Source organism: Mustela putorius, unplaced genomic scaffold (genome assembly GCF_011764305.1).
Source record: "Mustela putorius furo isolate JIRA1106 unplaced genomic scaffold, ASM1176430v1.1 tig00003867_pilon_pilon_pilon, whole genome shotgun sequence".
Classification (NCBI taxonomy): Eukaryota; Metazoa; Chordata; class Mammalia; order Carnivora; family Mustelidae; genus Mustela; species Mustela putorius.
The window spans coordinates 24370898-24386934 of NW_025422019.1; the positions used below are offsets into that span (position 1 = coordinate 24370898).

Consider the following 16037-nt stretch of genomic DNA (forward strand, 5'->3'; position numbering starts at 1 on the left):
GGTGACATGCACATTTGAGGTTGGAGTACCCTAGCAAGGATCGACCTGAAGATGGGGCCACTATTCCCTGGCCACTGTGCAGAAATGAAGGAATACTAATGGGATGGATACAGTGGCTCTTAGGAAGTAGTTATGAATAGAGTCACAACTGGTGCTGTAACTTATAGTATGTGGGTGGAGCTCTGCATGACGCTCTCTTTGCTCATATGTTGCCCAACAGGATTGCTTCTGTGGGGGGGTTGTTGGCACCTTTTCCTAATTCACACACAGTCTCTCTAGAACTCAGCATTGGCCAAGGTAATATGTCTTAATAGATTAATACAGGCAGTCCTTACCTGGCTCTGAATGCATAAAATTCAGTAACGATGATTTAGTTAAGTAACCACAGTCCCCCAACAATACAGTGTAAGTTTCAGTTACAGTATTGTGAGTAGTTAGACTACTACAAACTTCATTATTAGCTCTTCAGTCCACAGATCACTAAGTAAATAATTGACGTGCATCATGATCACTACCAACTGTGCTACTTGCTTCAAAGTTTGTTGGCGATTGATTCCTGAGCATCAGTTAACAAGTCCACATGCAAACAGCAAGGTATGTAATTATACTGACTTCTTGTCTCACTGTAGTAAATCCAGATGATATTTTACAAAATGGATAATTGAAAGGGGGATTGGTCAACAAGATCAAATGCTGGGGAAGAAAGGAAAAGAAGAAGGAAAGAAAGAAAGAAAGAAAGAAAGAAAGAAAGAAAGAAAACAAAAGAGAAGAGAAAAAAGAAAAGAAGAAAAGGAGGATAACATTGGAAGTAAAATTTGAATCAAATGTAAATGGAGTTATAAGAAAAAGCTGAGTGTGGGAAGGTTGACACTGGGACCACTCCGAGGTGAACTTGTTAACATAAATGAGTAAAGCGGTTGTGATGGAAAGGATGAAGATGTCTCAGGGGAAGTGATGCCATCAAAAACTGCATTTAGGAACTCTCAAAGATATATCATAGCACTGAAGTATAAAGAGTAAAATGTTGGAAACTGACCAAACTTTGAAAGGAGTAAGACAATTCTCCAGAGCATAAAAAAGATGTTCACTTCATATGGTAAGTAACATGAAGAGAAGGAAAGAAAGTTGTTCAAACAACTCATGAGATTTTTTAAAGATTTATTTATTTATTTATTTATTTATTAGAGAGAGAGAGAGAGAGAACGCGTGTGCATGTGTACATGAGTAGGGGGAGGGGAAGAGGGAGAAGCAGAAGCAGACTCCCCCCGCTGGGCAGGGAACCTGACCAGGACTTAATCCCAGGACCCTGAGATATGAACTGAGCAGAAAGGCAGACACTTACCAACTGAGCCACCCAGGTGACCCAAGATAAGCTTTTTTATTTATTTATTTATTTATTTATTTATTTATTTTTTAAAGATTTTATTTATTATTTATTTGACAGAGAGAGATCACAAGTAGGCAGAGAGGCAGGCAGAGAGAGAGAGGAGGAAGCAGGCTCCCTGCTGAGCAGAGAGCCCGATGCGGGACTCGATCCCAGGACTCTGAGATCATGACCTGAGCCGAAGGCAGTGGCTTAACCCACTGAGCCACCCAGGCGCCCAAAGCTTTTTTAAAGTAAAGAAATAAAACATTTTAATTTGTAATGTCTCTAATGTTTCAAATTATAGCATACTACATCAGTGTTAGTTTCACTAATTTTTCATATATCCACACATTTTAACCAACAGTAAGAAAACTTTTAATGTTTTGAAAACAAATTTTAAAGCCCACAGAACAACGATAATTTTCCCATGGATTATTAAAATTGCTTTACACAGTCACAGCCTGTGTGGTCATTTTTATAGTCCCTCAAAATGACCACTTCAAGTAAAATCTCATCACCTTTTGGTTTAAGGGCAATTATGGTTGACTCTATTTTCTAATATATGTCTAGGTTCTCAGTAAATATTCTGGTGAACTATTAATTATTTGACTGGCTCCAGGACAAGTTTAGTATCTGGAAATAATAATACAACTTGTTGGCTATTTGCAGAGACTCTGAGCAGGCAAAAAAAATTTTTTTAAGATTTTATTATTTACTTGACAGACAGAGATCACAAGTAGGCAGAGCAGCAGGCAGAGAGAGACAGAAGGAAGCAGGCTCTCTGCAGAGCAGAGACCCTGATATGGGGCTCAATCCCAGGACCTTGGGATTATGACCCGAGTGGAAAGCAGAGGCTTTAACCGGTACATTTACTGACATGTGCAGTCCAGGTAGTTAACAAAAGAGGAAATTACAAAGACTAATGAACATTTGAAGATACTTAAAATTGCATTCAAACAATCAGTCTATAAAACAGTGAGGCATTTATCAGACTATAAATGTTTTACCTAATTATTTATTTGGTAAAATATGCATAATCAGGAAAAAGCAGACAAGTAAAAGGGAAAATTAACACCACAAATGAGCACTGCTTGAGACATAACAAACTAGTAAAGTTGTTTCAGGGAGAAATATCTGGATTTCCAAAGACCTAATTTCACTTTTAAAATTTTGCCTTTGGGGCACCTGGGTGGCTCAGTGGGTTAAAGCCTCTGCTTTCCACTCGGGTCATGATCCCAAGGTCCTGGGATTGAGCCCCGTATCAGGGTCTCTGCTCTGCAGAGAGCCTGCTTCCTTCTGTCTCTCTCTGCCTGCTGCTCTGCCTACTTGTGATCTCTGTCTGTCAAGTAAATAATAAAATCTTAAAAAATTTTTTTTTGCCTTTAAGAAAAAATTGGGGCACCCGGTGGCTCTGATTAAATGTCTCCCTTCTGCTCACGTCATGAGCCCAGGGTCCTGTCATGGAGCCCCGCATCAGGCTCTCTGCTCAGCAAGAAGTCGGCTTCTCCCTCTCCCTTCCCCCTGGCTCATGCTGCCTCTCTCTCTCTCTCTCAAATAAATAAATAAAGTCTTTAAAAAAAATAAAAAGAAATCATTGAGTTTGTGAAAAAAGATTATACATAGCTATGCTCATTTTTACAGTATTTATAACAGAGAATGAAATAAACAATTTAAATATTCAATAAGAAAGAATTACTAAGTGGTAATGTTTTCATATGATGAAATGTCCTTCACTCATTGCAATTCTTAAAAGTCCTGAAATTCACTTTTGTAGACATCAGTGCTCCATGAAATAACATGGAGAATAGTATAAGTTCTATACATTCTAAGAGAAAGTTGTAAGGATGTAGAAGAAACTAATAAAAATTACTTAAGACAAGAGAATAACTACAGATCAGTGCTTCTCAAATTATGTATGGTAAAAAACCAGTGTTACTATTTTCCTTTTAATCCCAAATCACTGTAGACAGATACTCAAAAAAAAAAAAAAAAAAAAAAAAAGGAAAGAAAGAAAAATGTAAACCTCTAATAAATTACTAGAAAATTGAAATAAAATGACATGTTAAACGTGCTATTTTTATTAGATTATGTCACATTTTTTACAAGTTTCTAAACACTCTCACTTCTTACAGTTACCAAGTGTTCAGTGTCTCTCAACACCTTAGAATTATTGAATATAACTGCATTTCTGAGGAAAATGGAAGAAGCTGAGGTATGTTTCAATGTTCTAGTTGTCACTGTTTGCATCGATTATGCTGTAGATAACACACCAAAATTAACTGTGGTAAAATTTATGTCTCTTAAAAATTACGGACTTATTGTATTTGTTTTTCTGGACCCCAGAAACAGAGTTGTATTAACCATATGCCTCCTTTTTTTGGCTCACGTTGATCTGAGCAATTTCTCTTTTGTTTTATTTTAATTTTGATTCTCTTTTGTCCCAATTCCCTACTCCCATTTTTCTACCTACCAAAGATGGCAACTGTTTTAACATGTTAGGGGGGTAGGGAGGTAGGTAAATAGATGGATGATAGATAGATAAATAGATAGAGCTATAATATCCCCTATTTATTTTTTTTTTTAATGTATCTTTGTAGGGATACCTGGGTGGTTCAGTCAGTAAATGTCTGCCTTTGGCTCAGGTCATGATCCCAGAGTCCTGGGATGGAGTCCCACATCAAGCTCCCTGCTTAGTGAAGCCTCTGCCTGCTGTGTCTCCCGCTCCCACACTCCCCCCCCCGCCATGTTTGCACTCCCTCTCTCTTCTCTGATAAATGAATTAAATCTTTAAAAATAAAAAATAATTCTTTTTATTTATATACTTTCTTATATGTATTTTTATGTGTTTTTAATTTTCTTTTCTCTCAGTACCATCTTTTTTTTTTTTGGAGCCTGATGTGGGGCCAGGACACTGGGATCATGACCTGAGCCAAAGGCAAATGCTTAACCGACTGAGCCATCCAGCTGCCCCTCTATACCATGTGAAGATCTGCCTACATCACTGTCTGTACATACCAGTCACTGTTTCTGGGCATGCTACAACGTGCATTTAGGATGCGATATAACTTCAAATACTATTTTCCCCTTGAGGCATTGGACCAAAATAACCATAATGCATTCACATAAAATAAATCAACAAAACAAAAAGAAAACCCTTGTTTTTAAAATTAAATAAAGCTCTTTTGTGGTCTTCAGCTAAATTATATAACATGCTAAAATAAGAAATCAAAGATTAGTCTGTTCTGGTGAATTACAATAATCTTCAAGTGGTTTTGCACTTTAGAACCCAGGTTTATAAGCCATTATTTTTCCATACGCAAAGTTCTGAGAACAAAAGGTCCTTATCTGTGTAATTTTAAGTATGCTTGTTACATTTCTAGAGAGTTATTTAGAGAACAAAGCATTCTAATGCTTAGGCATGCTTAGGATTCTGGACAAACAATATAAAGACATGGATGATAGATTCACCACAGTTCGACAATTGGGTATTGGCAGAAAAAATTTGGATGATTAAATGCATGCTTGATATGACCTATTAAATTAGTCAAAATTCAAAGCAACTTAAAAGAGTTAAATTTCACTTGAGTTAATGTTCAACATCATTTTGTAATGGTTTTTAATAATAATATGCCATAAGAATATATTTTATATTTTTTGTTTTGTTTTCTACTATAAAAAGAAACAAGTCTTTAATGATATTAAGAAATTGTGGATAAAATAAAAATAAGGCAACAATGCCAAGACTAGTTACCGAACCCACTACAGATGGTCCCTGGTTTATGATGCTTTGACTTAAGATTTTTTGACTTTATGGTGGTGTGAAAGTGATATGCATCCAGTAGAAATCGTACTTTGAATTCCGAATTTTGATCTTTTGCCAGACTAGTGGTACTTGTTAGGATGCTCTCCCGTGTTGCTGGGCAGTGGCAGGGAGCCACAGCAGCCAGTCAACCACCTGATCATGAGGGTAAGCAACCAGTCTGTACCTGGAGAATCATTTTGTTTTCATTTTTGTTAGAGTATTCAATAAATCATTTGAGATATTTAACACTTTATTATAAAATAATAACATTATTTTATATATTATATATTACTATATTTACATATTATATATATATTATTATAATTGATATTATAATTTTTTTTTCCCCAACCGTTGGCTAATGCAAGTGTTCTGAGCACATTTCTGGTAGGCTGGGCTAAGCTGTGGTTGTTCAGTAGGTTAGGTGTAGTAAATGCATTTATTACTTACATTAGTTTAAATTTATGATAGATTTATCAGGATGTAACTCCATGACATATCAAGGAAGTTCTGTAGCTATGAATTCTTAAGAGAGTAAAGATAATTACCTTTCTCCACTAGCATCTAGCATCAGGCCAGGCACATTGGGCATACACAATTAGGTTTGGTAATTTTGCTTAACTAATAATATTTGTCCGTTGGATTTTTAGGACTTTAGAAAGGAGGAAAAATTTGCAGAACTTGGGGAAAAGAAAGTATGTGACATTGAGGATATAATATTTAATGGTAGAGATAACATAAATCAACATAGAGAAATGGTTCACAAGTGTGCAGACCAGGAGATTTGAAGTATGTGGTGGCAAGGAAACTTATGCTAATCAATCATCTTAATTGTAGTTTCTCAAGTAGGTTCCTTGAACCACAGAACACAGGAAATATTTTGAGTGACTGTTTTCTTCAGTGAGTTCTATTTAAATGCATAGGTGAAAAGGTAAATTCACAACCTTCAGTGGATGCCTTACAGCAACAGGAACTAAATCTCATATGATATTCTACTTGGGAAAGACCTAGAGACTGATATATATGTTATTTATGGATATATCTGTATTTATCTACATATTTATATCCTTATCTATATAATTATATACATGTCTATAGCTATCTATATCTTATATATTTGTGTATATCTATCCATGTATTTATCTTCTTTGCTCTTGAGAGAGAAAAAGAAAGAGAAGTTATCTATTTATAATGAGAAATATGACCATTTCGTTTATCAGCTACTGATCAGCGTTACTGATTGCTGCAGGCAGACCTTACATATAAAGGCTGATTATTATCAGAAAGATGGTTCTTGGAGTATAAAGTAATAGTACCATTGAGCCATAAGGACCTGATTTATATCTTTCCCAAATAAGACAGACTTGTTGCAAAGACTGCATGATTACTTGAAGCCCAGAGCACATTCTCTCTTCCCCGAGGCTTAGGCATGCTGCCATTGTTTGTTTTTCGAACTGCTGTCTTTTTACTGCTTTCCTGTAAACCTCTCTTTCAATGGAAGCACCCTCTTGTATATCTTTCAGATATAGATATCTCTTGTATATATTATTATGCTGAAAATGTGTTTGACTTAACTTTCTAAATAATATGGCTTGCAGGTTTTAAAGAAGGGGAGCCCTTCCCAGAATCTTAAAATGTAAAATCTCTAATTGCATATCACATTTTAAATGTGATCTTTGCTGTTGTATTTCAAGCATTTCATACATTTTTACTTTGTTCTTTCCCTTCTCTAGTGAACAAACAGTTGACAGGCTTAAGTCTAATGAGCATCTATTTGGGTCAAAATATTCTCCACTTTTGACTCTCCTAATGAATTTCAACTTTCACCTCAAATGTATTTAGGTTAAAAGAGACCTGTAATCTGGGGCGCCTGGGTGGCTCAGTTGGTTAAGTGACTGCCTTCAGCTCAGGTCACCATCCCAGGGTCCTGGGATCGAGGCCCACATTGGGCTCTCTGCTCCTTGGAGAGTCTGCTTCTCCCTCTGACTTTCTCCCCTCTCATGCTCTCTCTCACTGTCTCTCTCTCAAATAAATTAAAAAAAAAAGAAGAAAGAAAGAAAGAGAGCGAGACCTGTAATCCTTATCATTAAAACCAATACTTTCATTTGCTATTTTTACTCATTTAATAAGATAAATTTAAAAATGCAGTAAAACAGTGGCTTTAAGTTTTTCTTGAGTAGAATCATCCGTTATTCAAATGACATGTGAGAGGAGAATTACTGTGTTGGAAATGCAGGGAGTGCCTAGAGGCCCAATTGCTTGCTGCCTCCTTTCCTCCAGGGCTTGCTGCAAAGAAATTTCCAAGGCACACCTGTGGTGCTGGACTGCGAGGTTTCAAAATGACTGCAAGACCCACCATCGATGATACATACAGTATTAAGATCCAGGGATGAGTCAGGTAGATGTCTGGTCTGTACGGCAGTGTTAAGAGTTTCCTTTCACGGCTGTAACAAATGGCAGCAAACTCAGCGACTTAAATAATACAAATGTATCAATTTACAGTTCTGCCTGCTAGAAGTCCAACCTGGAACTCACTGGAATTAAAATCAAGGAGGCAGCCGGACTCCATTTCTTTCTGGAGGCTCTAAGTTTTGAATCCATTTCCTAGATGACCTGGGTCTTGGCACAATTCGAGTTCTTGCGGCTGTAGTACTGAAATCCCAATTTGCTTGCTGGCTGTCGGCTGGCAGCCTTCCACAGCTTCTAGATTCCACCTCAGTTCTGCGGCTGGTAGTCCCCTTCCTCCATCTTCAAAGCCATCAGCCGTGGCCCAGAGCTATTTATGCTACGAACCTGTCCTTCTTTCCTCATCCTCTTCTTACCCACCCAAAAGAAGTTTCCACTTTGAAGGATTCATAAGATTGGGCCAACAATGCAAAATAATGCAAAATAATCTCCCAATCTCAGGATAATCTCAAGGTCTGCATTCGTCATCAAATCTTAAAGCCATCATCAAATCTTAAAGCAAATCTTCCATTTGCTATGGAAAATAACTTATTCACAGGTCTCAGGGATTGGAGTATGGACGTCACTATTGTACCCACCACCTAACAGTGTTTGTGTAGTGATTTGCATTTGTTTCTAGAGTGGAAGTTTTGTGATTTTGTTTTTTTAATCTAAACAGCTTCTTTAATCAATTTTTATGTCTTAGATATTCTGATTTTGAGGCTTTGCCTCATGGTTTGGTTAATGATACCTTGATTTTCTCTTAATTCCTAGTGGAGAAACTCAGGTCTCTATTTCCAATATTTTAACTGAACAGAAGTGGGGCCAACTTACGGTTATGTGATGTACTACTGAAGCGGGAGAGTTCTTGTCTCGTGGAGTTCAAGAATGAATCTTGCAGACAGAGGAGAGTGAGTAAAGCAAAGTTTCTTATTAAGCAAGGATACAGAAAAATGCTCTTGGGGTGAGAGGGGTCTTAACAGGGCTGTCAGTGTGGGCCTCCACTGACAGTCTTTTATTTATAACTGACCACGGAGCTTGTGGCCTTATCATTCTTATGATGTCTTAGCTGGAGTAAGGACTGGTGATAACATCTTTAATGGCTTACTTCTTTTTTAAGGTCTGATTATTCTTTTTTGGTCATAGGTGACTATCCTAAAAAAAAAAAAAAAAAAAAACCTCCTCCCTCCCTGTTCCCATACACACATGCCTAGGGCAAGGTGGTCTGGTTTATTCACTTACCTCTGGTTTCCTTATACCTCAGCATTTGGGGAATTTCTGTGAGCCTGATCCCCTAGCCCCCTACCTATCTCTCCCTATCTAGTTAGTGCCTGTCCCTTACATATTCCTCCCCCTGAAATTCTAACCCTAACTGCCCATAGGGAATGCGATGGTAACTGGCTCTAGCTGCTTCCTGCCGAAATGGGGCGCCAGGAGGTGCAGCAGTTAGAATCTATGCAGAGGTCATTCGAGGTCCTGAGGTATGGCTCCAGGGGTTCATGATAGATAGCAAATGGTACATGCATCAGCACAAGCAAAGGGATAAATATAAAACAGGTGTTAGGCCCCAAATTGTGATCACATGCCTTACATAAGATCCCCAATTACCAATTCTGTCAAATAGATCAGTGCTTATCTTGATCTTATTTAATTGATCACAAATGTCCCCCATTAATTGGGACACCTTGCAGGAGTTAACTGTTAAAACATTGTAATGTTAAAATAACACATGTGAGGAAATTCCTCACTCCCCAAGTGCTGTAGCAGTACAATCAGTAGTGGTGCCATTCTCAAGAAGTCCTTCTCTGGGGCGCCTGGGTGGCTCAGTGGGTTAAAGCCTCTGCCTTCGGCTCAGGTCATGACCTCAGGGTCCTGGGATCAAGCCCCGAATCAGGCTCCCTGAGGGAGCCTGCTTCCTCCCCTCCTCTCTCTACCTGCCTCTCTGCCTACTTGTGATCTCTATCTGTCAAATAAATAAATAAAATCTTAAAAAAAAAAAAAAAAGAAGTCCTTCTCTGACTTTACTTAATTCTTGAGTGGGTGGATCTAGTGCTGGGGAAATTTCCTCAAAGTCCTGCTGAGCAAGCATACTGCTTTGCTTATTTTATGTTGTAGTACTAATGAAAGTCCTAGAAGTCCGATAGGGAGCTTTGAGGCTCCTTTTACCAAGAGGGATGTTGTATGCTTGGCTAAAACCTTTGTTTTCAATTGCACCTCAATAGAGGTGGCTTCTATGATAAATATGACTAAGGAATAAAACCATCAAGAAAAGGGGCGCCTGGGTGGCTCAGTGGGTTAAAGCCTCTGCCTTCGGCTTAGGTCATGATCCCTGCATCCTGGGATCGAGCCCCGCATCAGGCTCTCCACTCTGCGGGGAGCCTGCTTCCTCCTCTCTCTCTGCCTGCCTCTCTGCCTAATTGTGATCCAATATGTGTTCCAATAGTGTCCTGTTATAAGGAGAACAGATTCTTATTGAACTTATGCAAATGACTATGATTGCCATGGAAGAAAGAATACTTACTGAGACCTTTTGAATTTCAGAAGATTTAGGTAGAGAGAAAAATTAAATGCTTCAATTTGTTTACAAATGAATACTTTATCACACTTTCCTAAATCCTAGATATCTTAAGAGAAAGTTTCCTTAATCTGAGAGAGCAAACATTAGAGAACCAGCAGTATTTCAAACAAGAGGCACAAAACTATAATCATCTTTTTAGTTCATTTAGTCCTGTGTTACTATTCTTGTTTAATTTGAATGCAACTTTAGTTACTTTTGGAAATTTTATCCATTTCAGTTTGATTTTAAACATCTCAAAAACCTGTATTTTCCCTAAAGTCCTCTTTATGAACCTCCTTGAAAATGAAACTCATTTTGCAAGAGAATAAGAACAATTATAAATGAAAAAAACTTAGAATGAACATGGCTATAAGATCTGATGATTGAGAGTTTACAATATAGCTGGCAAAGAAATCAGGTTATTTTTGTGACACATAACACTTCAGTGATCAAAATATCAAGTGATAACCTTATATTAAAACCTTAGGAGTTGCATATCATCTCTAGAATAGTCATAACACTTACCCAAATGTAACCTTAGGCTTATCATTTGTTTAACAGTGCTTCTGGAGTAACTTAACATATGAAATAAAATGGCCTAATGAGGCCAAGAGACTTCATTTACAATTTAAATCTTGGGGAGTTTGTTAAAACCATAGAAAGATTTAAAGCACATCCTAAATAGGATTACAGATTATTACAAAACTTAATTTGTTGAACCAAGGTGACAATAAGATATTCCAAAGGCAAATATATAGGCCTATATAGTTGTTAGTAAAACTTTGCTTCTTTAACATCGAGAAGTTTTATTTAAATGATCAAAGACCTGTTTAAGGCAAAACAGACACTGGTTTTTCTGGGCAGACAATGAAAAGAACAAGAAACTTTGTTCACATTTTCTTATCAAGAGCAGACCAATAATTCAAGAAAACTTTGTCTTTTGAACGGAAAGAAAAGCAGAATTCCTATCTTATACCCTGTACTTTTAAAATACCTTCATTTTAATCTTAGTCCTTCCTGACTACATGTAAAATTCCTTTCCAAAGTTTTCCCTACAATAAACTTACAACTTTCCTTTATGTTAAGATTTTGTCCTAAACATTTTTCTCCAAACAACTATTCCCATTTCTTGGATCATTTTTTAAAATATAGCTTTGCTTCCTTTATTTCCATCGGTCTGATATAGGAAAGACATTAGAGTTCAAAGCCAATGACCAAGAAAGAATTCTTGCGATGTTTTTGGTGGGAAAACTTGGTTTTATTAAAGTATGGGGAAAGAGCTGTGGGCAGAAAGAACTGCAATGGGTTTACTAGGGGTGGCCCATTATATGCTTACAAGTTGGGGGGGGTTAAAGATAGTTTAAGTCTTTAAGACATTTTGAAAGCAAGGTCTTGAGGACCTTCAGGGAGCTATCTATTGTTAGAAGAAGATCATTTATTACCCTTTAATAAAACCTTAGCCATGAGATAGCCATCAGATGTATATTGGTGGGTCGTATGCTTAGGGGATGATTGCCAATCATATCTTGGGTGGCTTAGAGATAAAGGAAGTTTCCAAAAGAATTTTTATATGTTAAAGAAGGTTTATAGGACCCTGGGGATAGGGGTTCGACTAAGATTGCCTTTTGCCTTTAGCAAAGTATCAACAAGGAGGCAGTTGAGTCCTTAGAGGAATGTCACTTCTCCTGTTTCAAGGACTTGCCAATGGGCTGTAGGTAGTAACGAAATTTAATGATTTCTCTTCAGCTTTTGTTTCCCATATCAAGTCTTAAACATTTAGCAGAATTTTAACTCTTAGAAATATTAGCGTCCAGTGAAAATTAAGTAGTAACCAATTGTGAACACCAGAATTCTTTAGATGGCAAATTTAGGAATCAATTAAGCACAAAATGTGTTTACCAACGGGTTTAAATATCCTTAGTTTCTCTGAAATAAGAAGTTAAAAGCACAAACCTACATCCGATAATCAATGCTTTAGCAGTTTATCCCATTTGTAAACCCACCATGTTTAACCCAGATATCTAATGAATTGAGTCCTACTTATCATCCAAGAAAAACTCTAAAGTTTCAGGTTATCAAAGACTTTGAAGGCTATCTTAACAATTACCCATGAAAACTTTGAGACAGACAATTAACCATCATTTTAAGTCATCTTTTTGCTAACAAATTGCAACAGAGGAACAGAAGCTTACTTGACCTTTAGTAAGCCCTGATAGAATAAAAGTTTATATTTAATGCTGATAATTTTAAAGACAAGTCTATCTTACTTAAACCAACAAACTTGTTAGTTTAAATAGTGATAAGTTAGATAATAAATTAGTTTAAATGTCTCACCTAGGTCCACTTTTAAAAGTCAATCAGTTTTATCCCCATTGTCATTTTTACCTGGAACACTGGTGGCAAAAACTGAAGTCAGAGGTGTATACAGACCACACCTGAGGTGGTGCAGAAATGGGGGCGGGGGGGAGGGAATTAGCAGGGACAAAAGAGGTAAAGTGCAGTCAGAAGGCAGAAGCAAAAGGTTTCTGGTTCTTAAGCTCATCCACTTGGACAGATGAGCAAACACCATGTTCTTCCACTAATAAGTGGAATTAGTCAATCCATGTCAGGCTGGGGAAGACAGGGGACTTACCCCAAACCAAGAGTTTCAGTACCTGCTTGAGAATATTCCTTTAAGTCCCCTACCTGAGGTAGACTAACCACAGTTGTCTCCAATTCTCCACAATTCCAATTTCTCCACAGTTGTCCCAATTTTATCTGGGAAATAAATGAGGCTGAAGCCCCCATATCTTAGTAGGAGGAACAGAGAGAGAGAGTGGGAGTCAATGTCCCCTTTGCTAGGGATGGCCTGTGTTTCCTCTAGCAACCTGGGTTTTTTTGGAGGAGTCTTATTTGAATAATTATCCAATAGGTCAGGAGGGAGTTTACTGGTCTGGTTACCACCAAACATATTCTGCAAAAGGGCCTTAGGTCTGGGTCCTGATTGAGAGCCCTGAAAGTGTGGATGGACCTAGGGTACCTCTGTCTATTCACCCTATTTCCTGCAGGAGATACCTGATAGATCCCACTGAGGCCTTGCAGAAATTGTTACAGGAGCTCAGTCCTTTCCTAGATTTGCAATCCAAATTGTTCTCAGTGGGTTCAAAGGCACCCCAAGGGAGAGTCTTTGGGAACTGAAGAGATCATGCTTTGTCACAGTGGTCACACCTTATTTTACCTAGCCTTGAAGGACCACCATGTTTAACCTATGGAAAATACTAGAAAAGTTTTACAAGGGCAAATTACCCAATTTTCCAGTACCCAGTCCAGAGGAGTCCCTATGGAGAATGGTTTGTTTCCCATCTTGAGATCCCAGTAGGAGTTACCCTGTACCTGTTATAGAGAGGTAAATAAGAAGGTGTCCCTACATATCAGCTTTCCCCTGTAAACCAAGATGTCCCATGGTTTCCTACCCAAGGTGAAAGAGTGGCCAAAAATCTTGGGTTGCGGAGGGCTCAGGCCAGTGGGAATAGCCATTCTCACCCGTCAATCCTCTGATCCTTCTTGTCTCCTCTGGATTTCCCAAAAAAGTCTGGCCTATTCATAAGGGGCTTAGCAAAGTTAATAGTTTAAACTTTAATATTCTTTTTAGAAGGCTAAGAATGTGAATGAAACAGCTAGGGTCTCTCAGTGGGAGGAGAAATGTGCTGCTTATGAATGATGCTTCCCCTGGTGTGACCCCCCAGGGCTGGTCTCTATCCTTTCACGTGTCTTGGAGACCCCAAGGTCACCAATGGTAACCAAAAGGCAGGTTCAGAGTGCTGGATTGCCTGCCAGTATTTATGTGCACTCCTCAGATGAACCTTAAACAAAGCAGGGAATCCTTTTAATGATCTCATTCTTTAGCACTGTCTTGATTGAGCTCTCATTATTTGGTCAAATAAATTCACTTGTATTCTTAGTTCCATGATGCCTGATCAGTCAGGCCAATTATAAGCCAATTTCAATTATGCTTCCTCACTTTACCCCTTGAGCACTTTTCCTGTCCGTATACCCGAGGTGCCATTTGTAAGCGTGGCTCTGTTGGAGGGTGCAACCCCCTGAGATTTAGCATCATCATAATTTCATATTTTGTTGTTGGAACAAGAAAGCCTCAACTATAGGATCCATTAAAGTCCCAGCCACTAATACAATCAACTGAGGAATTGGCAGGGTGTTTTTAATTTCCTCCTTAATCCCCTAAGTATTTCAATGGGAGTAAATGCCTAGGAAACACGGGGCTGCCTCCAACTTGTCATATAAAGAGATAGCTCCACTCCTCCTTACCAATAATTTGGGTTAAATTGTGCCTAACAGAAAAATCATATGTGCTACCAGGCAACAAAAATGAGGAAAAGATTCTCCTCCTGAACTAAGTTCTCAGGAAAGATACTTTTGAAAAAGTCTTATATGTACATGGCAACATTCTTCCTGCAGTGAATCTCTGATGAAAAGGGCATACTGGTCACCAGAGATTGAAAGGGCCCAGTACAGGCAAGAACCCTGAAGTAGGAAAAGGAATTTTGAGAAAAGCCGATGAACAGAAGGAGAACTGGGTAAGGTTAGGCCAATATACTCTTCTTTTGAGGAAGGGGGATTGACTAAAATTTTGTCTGGAAGCCTGTCATTTGATACTTAAGACCAGCGGCCAAGCTATTTTCCTTTAACTGGCCAACAGGTGCCCAGTTTTGTTGTTTATTAAAAGAAGAGGTTTTCCAAGGGAGAGCCATCTCCTCAGAAAGAAAAGAGTCCACTTTTACTCACCCTTTGGTGGCAGTGTGCTCAGGTTTTGGCACCAAAATGAAACTGGAGAGTGAGGTTCTTGTCTCACAGAGTCAAAGAATGAAGCTCATGGACAAAGAAGAAAGAGTGAAGTGATAGAGTTTTATTGTGCAAGGATACAGTAAAAAGCTCTCGGGAGTGAGTTGGATCTCGACAGCGTGGCCCATGAGGGCCTCCACGGACAGTCTTTTATTTAGAACTGACCAGGGAGCTTGTGGCCTTATCATTCTTGTGATACCTTGGCTGGAGTAAGGACTGGTGACTTCTTTAAAAGCTTACCTCCTTTTTAGGGTCCAGTTATTCTTTGTTGGTCACAGGTGACTGTCATAAACACACACACACACACACACACACACACACACCCCACATGCCTAGTCTGGTTTGTTCTCTTATCTCTGGCTTCCTTACATCTCAGTGTTTGGGGGATTTCTGGGAGCCTGATCCCCTAGGCCCCTGCCTATCTCTCCCTGCCTAGCCCAGGGCTCCCTTACTCACCATCAGCATAACAAAGAAGCATGTATTTTAGATTTGTGGCTGTCAGGTTGATCCATAACAGACTATTATCCTTTCTGCCAGCAATTTAGCCATAAGAGACTCACACACACACGCACACACGTACGCATCCCCGTACATATGCGTACATGCACACAGACACACATACACAACGTGGACAGTTACTGAAGTGGTAGAATTGATCCAGAGCAAGGCTGACCACAGTTTTGAATACACTGATGGGCCAAATTTTGACATGCTTATCTGAATCTAATTGGAAATTCAGATCTCTATGCAGTCATTTACCCTGAAGTTCTAAGCCATTGCATTTCATCTGTTATTTATGATCTCATTTAGAGTTCAGAAAAAATCCAATACTTCCTGACACATCTTAATTTATACTTTTACCTTTAAGATCTGGTTACTCTTTGAACCAAGAGCACAACATTTATTCATGTGCAAAGACATTATGAACCACAACCAAAGGTGAATGAATGCACTTCTACAATAAATACGGAGTCATTGGTTCAACCTTGGTTTGAAGAGTGATAAAAACAGCACGACTCTTTCGAATG

At 38.5% G+C, this 16037-nt stretch overlaps 1 long non-coding RNA gene across 2 annotated transcripts in view; it reads left to right on the forward strand.

The window, feature by feature from the left end:
* Positions 1 to 260: 260 nt before the first annotated feature.
* LOC106006354 overlaps positions 261 to 16037 on the forward strand; it is an 88371-nt gene continuing 72594 nt past the window's right edge. Inside the window, exons 1-3 of one of the 2 annotated variants that reach the window (XR_001180345.2) lie at positions 261 to 1096; positions 3499 to 3578; positions 5248 to 5333. This is a non-coding gene — a long non-coding RNA (uncharacterized LOC106006354). The remainder of the gene's footprint in view (positions 1097 to 3498; positions 3579 to 5247; positions 5334 to 16037) is intronic. The other variant, XR_006602414.1, reaches the window with a different exon arrangement.